This window comes from Amborella trichopoda, chromosome 4, assembly GCF_054954075.1.
Source record: "Amborella trichopoda isolate Santa Cruz 75 chromosome 4, AtrichopodaSantaCruz75HAP2 v2.0, whole genome shotgun sequence".
NCBI classification, from domain to species: domain Eukaryota; kingdom Viridiplantae; phylum Streptophyta; class Magnoliopsida; order Amborellales; family Amborellaceae; genus Amborella; species Amborella trichopoda.
The window spans coordinates 54,967,558-54,973,557 of NC_142339.1; positions in this window are offsets into that span (position 1 = coordinate 54,967,558).

Consider the following 6,000-nt stretch of genomic DNA (forward strand, 5'->3'; position numbering starts at 1 on the left):
GTATGCCACCTGCACCCTTTAAAAAATCTTATAAAGTAAATGAAACAAAACTAAACTAAAAGGGAAAAGTTTATATAGAGCCTAGGCTCCAAACAATCAAATTAGAGCATACATCAAAAATATCACTAGAAGAGATTGTTTTGATACCCAAATATCGTCAAATTGATCATCTCGATATCAAGATACATGGACTTGAGAAAAAAATGGGTTTCAAGTTTTGGAAACAGTGCATCTTGTAAGGGAGTTTGAACCGTCAATTGTTCAATTATTCAAGTTTTCATAGATCTACTCAATCCACACTATTTTTTAAGCTTTCAATGTTGTAACTAAAGATGAAAATAGAATTTAAGGCTATTACAAGACATTCCAGTATTGAAACCATATTTCTTGACACTATATGAAGTTGGGCTCTAATTTGATTGTTTAGAGCCTCGGCTCTATTCAAACTGCACCAAAACTATAATAGGGATTATGGATTGGGGATTTATAGAGGACCAAAAAAAACAATAGATTAACCTAAAAAAGAAGAAAAAAAATTACATATAAGACCTTTTAGGGGGAAGCAGGGATTTTAGGAGGAATTGGGATGGGATCCATATTCTCCCATAACTACTCCAATCCAAATCGGCAATCCAGATTAGAAATCCTCGGGTTTTAAAACACTGACTTCATTTATGTATAAGATTTTTATGCTAGACTTCGGAAATATGAAGTATCTCTGATCTCTTGAGTTTATAGTCCGCACCTAGGGTCCATATAAACCTTGATAACTCCTTTTCTTTTCTTTTTTAGATAGACAAGTGGGAAAGGGATCTACTCATGGTTGGAATAGAACATAATATGTCATGTTGTAGTAACCTACCAACCTAAACTCATGTGCCTTAAATCCATTCCCTCTTATAAAAAAAAAAACTTATATAAATAAATAAATAAATATATATATATATATATATATATATATATATATATATATATATATATATATATATGGGAATGGATTCTGTTAGCCCACGAGTTGACTGCTATTGTGTCAGCCGATGGCCCAGATTGAATCTGGGTTGATCTGACGATTACAATTTCATTTTGTATTTGAAATTTTTTTTTTCTACAAATCCAGATCACTTGAAATTTTAGGCATTCATTTTTCTCATCAAGGAACACCTAATAAAAATATCAAAAAAATAATTCGTAAAATATAAATTGACCAAAATACCCCCAAAACTTCGAAATATTTAGGGGATATTTTGATCAATTTATATTTTATAAATTATTTTTTTTATAAGTTTATTAGATTCTTCTTTTTAAAAAAAATAGATGCTCCAAATTTCAAGTGATTTGGATTTTTAGAAAAAAAATAAAAATTCAAACATGAAATGAGTTCATGACCATCAGATCGGCCCAGATTCAATCTAGACCATTGGCTGACACTGTAGCTATCAACCCGTGGGCTGACAAGATACTCTCTCTCTCTTTATATATATATATATATATATATATATATATATATATATATATATATATATATATATATATAGGAAAATACTATGCAACGCTTATAGACGAAAATGAACCGCGATTTCGCCTATGCTCATCACCGTCTAAAGTTCATAGCACGGTCACGATTGTTTGGTTGTGTTTCATTTTTTATTTTATTTTTTACAATTCGGAATGCTCTAAAATTTGGAGAGTGCATTCATAAAAAGAAAAAAGATAATCTAATAAAAATATAAAAAATATAATTTAAAAAATATAAATTGATCAAAATACCCATGAACATCTATAAGGGTATTTGGTCAATTTCTATGTTACAAAATATTTTTTTCATATTTTTATTAGGTGCGCCTTATTAAGAGGTACATACACTCCAAATTTCAGATCATTCCGATTTATAGAAAAAAATATGAAAATTAAAACACTACCGGACAATCGTGACCGTAGATGGTGATGAGCATAAACGAAATCACTTATCACTTTAGCCTAATAAAGATTAGAAAGACTTATATATATATATATATATATATATATATATATATATATATATATATATATATATATATATATATATATATATATATATATATATATATATTAAGCTACTCGTCAGTGACTAACTCTACATTCCGCTGACACTTATTAGCTTTTAATACGAAAATTCTTCGAGTAATGATATTTTTCATTGGAGAGGTGGTATACATAGTTTTTGAAGAGGATCCTAACATAACAGTAAGGATGTAGTTTCTTACTACAGCATGGGAAATCCCGAGGATGGCTATTTCCACCCTTAGTTATGAAATTTGTGATTTAAAAAATAGTATGAATCTTGTGGATCCACGAATATTTAAAAATGGATGATCTAGATAATATGTTAAGTATATACTATTTTAGGACTTGAAATCCTTTTTTATTTTTTTTGACAACCATAACGATTTAAGGTCAAGACGATCCATTTTTAGGTTTTCTCATAGCAAAACAATAATTTTTATGAGTTTTGAGGTGAGGCTTCACTTTTTTCCATAAAGCATTCATCTTAATTTAGACATAAATCACTAATGATATAAGAAAATAATGTCATTTATTATGTAACTAATGTCAAATGTCATGCACATAATAATATTTTCAATAAAAATTATAACCAATTTTGTTTCAATCACATGTTTTTTTATTTTACTATTGATTAATTGCCTAAAATACTCCTGACCAGGATTTTAAAAAGGAAAAATAGCTCTTTATCTCTTATTTTTTACTTCCAACCCATGGATCCCTTTGACCATTTTTAACCCAAACAAAGTTTTAGAGAGAGATCTTATTTTTAACTTCCAACCCGTGGACCCCTTTGACCATAAATTTTTAAATTTTTAACCCAAACAAAGTTTTAGAGAGGGAGATGGAGTTTGAGTTTTAGGGATGGAGATGGAGATTTTGAGAGAGCTCCGGCAATTTTGAATTGTGTAAAGAGATGGAGATTTTGAGAGAGTTCCGGCAATTTTGAATTGTGTGAAGGAGATGGAGTTTTGAGAGAGTTCCGGCAATTTTGAATTGTGTGAAGGAGATGGAGTTTTGAGAGAGTTCCAACAATTTTGAATTGTGTGAAGAGATAGAGTTTTGAGAGAGTTCCGGAAATTTTGAATTGTGTGAAGAGATGGAGTTTTGAGAGAGTTCCAGCAATTTTGAATTGTGTGATTCGTTCAAATGAAAGGTAGTACCGCTAGCGTACCCCTTCTCACATTCACGTTAGGTATTTATAGCGCTTAAACTTTCTTTGATTCTTTGATGTGGGATTTACACAAAGTGATATAATGTTGAAAAGTTGTTCATATAAACAATTATTGCAAAAAAGTGTTCAACAGTGTGTGATGGTTGTGGTGGTTATCAATTAGGTTTCTTCTTGGAATGTCCCAAGCTTACCAAGCTTGAATTCAAGCTTTAGGGATGCTATTGTGTAATTTTATTTTTGTCTCCAAAAAACATTTTAAAAAAAATAATATCATAAAAAAAAGCAAATAAATAGAAGATAGGTTTTTACTTTTGTCTTAAAAATAAAAATATCATAGAAAAAAAAACAAATAAAAAGAAGCTAGGTTTTTACTTTTGTCTTCAAAAAAAATTTTAAAAGAAGAAAATAATATCATCAAAAAAATAAAAAAGTAATATAACAATCATTTATTGCTAAAAAACAAAAAAGACAATACATCTTAGGTTTTTACTTTTGTGTTAAAAATAAAATAAAATAAATATCACAGAAAAAAAAACAAATAAAAAGAAGATAGGTTTTTAGTTTTGTCTTAAAAAAAAATTAAAAAGAAGAAAATAATATCATCAAAAAAATAAAAAAGTAATACAACAAGCATTTCTTGCTAAAAAACAAAAAAGACAATACATCTTCTTTTTTTCTTGTAAAAAAAAAAAAGAAAATAAAACAAGTATTTTTTGTCAAAAAACAAAATAAAAGATATAAAAAATAAAAGGTACTGGCAGTATCATTTTCTTATTTTCTTGAAAAAAAATAAAAAGTATTACAACAAGCAAAAAAAAATGTAATATAATATCTTCTTCTTTTTTCTTGTCAAAAAAAAAAAAAAAGGTAATACAACAAGTATCATATTTTCTCGTCAAAAAAAAAGGTAATACAATAAGTATTTCTTGTCAATAAACGATATTTCTTAATACAACAAATATTTTTTTATACAAAGTAGGAATAACTTATCTAATTATAATTTTTATTTTTATAATATGGCAATCTTTATCAAAAATTTAAGAATATTAATTTTAAGATAGGATTCATATAAGGTTGAAATATCTCTCCATCTCTAACAATCTCTTCCACTAAATTTATTCTAGAAATCTAAAATATTATAATTTTAAAAAATTGATACGCATTCTAATAATTTATATATTGATAACCAAATATTTTATTATTTATTTATTTATATTTGCATTATAAATCTTGTAATGTACTATTTTTCTTACAGTTGTCAATAATACATTTTAAATTAAATGATATTATAAGATATTTTGAATTTGTTATAATAAAATGTAAACCAACAATTTTCATTTCAATATATAAATTGTAGTTAGTTAGGTTGTAATAATTTTGGATTATAGTTAGTTAGGTTGTAATGATTTTTTTTTTAGCGGATTAGGGTTTTCCACCAATTTGAGATTTAGTGGCCATTTTTTCATCGAGTTAATCCATTATTTATTGTAGTCTATATATGATTATATGCTTTATCTATGATAAGTCTATGTTTTTTGTTTTATGTGATACAAATTTAATGGTTAACATAAATTCATACCGGGAAAGAACATCTCAATATTCGTAAATTGATTAAAAAAGTTAAAGTTAATAATGTAATACCCGTATTTTTTATTGGATTTTTAAAAAATAATATTTATGATGGATTTTAATAAAAAATTTTGGATTTTTTTAAGGTTTAATCAAACCGATTCGGCTAATTCTCAATCCGAATCGTTGATCCACCGATTTGGATGGGTTTTTGGGATGTTCGATCCAAGGCACCGTTCCGTTTTTTAAACCACTGCTCCTGACAAAAAAAAAAAAAAAAAAGTTAGAGAAAGAGAGGATATAAAGTGTCAACTAGTATCCTTGCCTCTAGCAAGCAAACTTGAGGCAAGCAGAAAGATAAGTATCTTCTTTTAAACCAAAAACCCACTTCACCCAATTTTTCTAAACCCCAGGCTCCTCCCAAAATGCAGTATTTGTGCTCTCTCAACAGCATCTCTCATGAATCATCAATGGCTCAGCAACTGCTAGTGCTGAAATTTTTAAACATTAGGGTGTGTGGAAAATCAGTCTTTCTTAGATATGGCGACCACTCTAGCAATAATTAGTTGAGATGGTGTTGAAATGAAGACCATCTCTCAATTTTTTTGTGCTTCTCGAAGTTATGAGATTGTGTTATCTTTTTTTACATCGTCAACATCATCATCTTTGTTAGAGCCTTTTTTTCAACTAATTGGGGTCGATAATATCTTAATATGATATAACAATGAAAACTATTACATTCTACAAACAATAGCGAACTCTGTTTGGGGTCATGGTTTAGGTATGAGACCTTTCATTTTCACATATTGGTCGATTTGCATTAGAAAAATAGCGAAGATCTAATTAACTCTTGGAATTAAAATAAATTGTCCAAAAGCTTAAAACAAATCATTTTAAGGTTTAAAATTTAATTTACTTTTTTCAGATTCTTAATGGAGCATAAAAAATATCGACCATTAAAATTTTGGATGAGGATTTTGTTTAGGGGAAGAGAAGCATAAATTTCCTTTTGGATAGAATGCTATCCCTGTGGAAAGCTCCTCCTAAGTTTTAATGTTTGCCATCATTAAATTTCTCAAGGACTGGGATTTATTTTTAACCTTTTTACAAAACGTGTAAAACATTAAACGGTTCAACTCTCAAGGGCATTTGGATAAATTTCCCAATAAAAGAAGAAGATGAGTTGTGTTACACTAAAAAACGTCAATATTGCCACA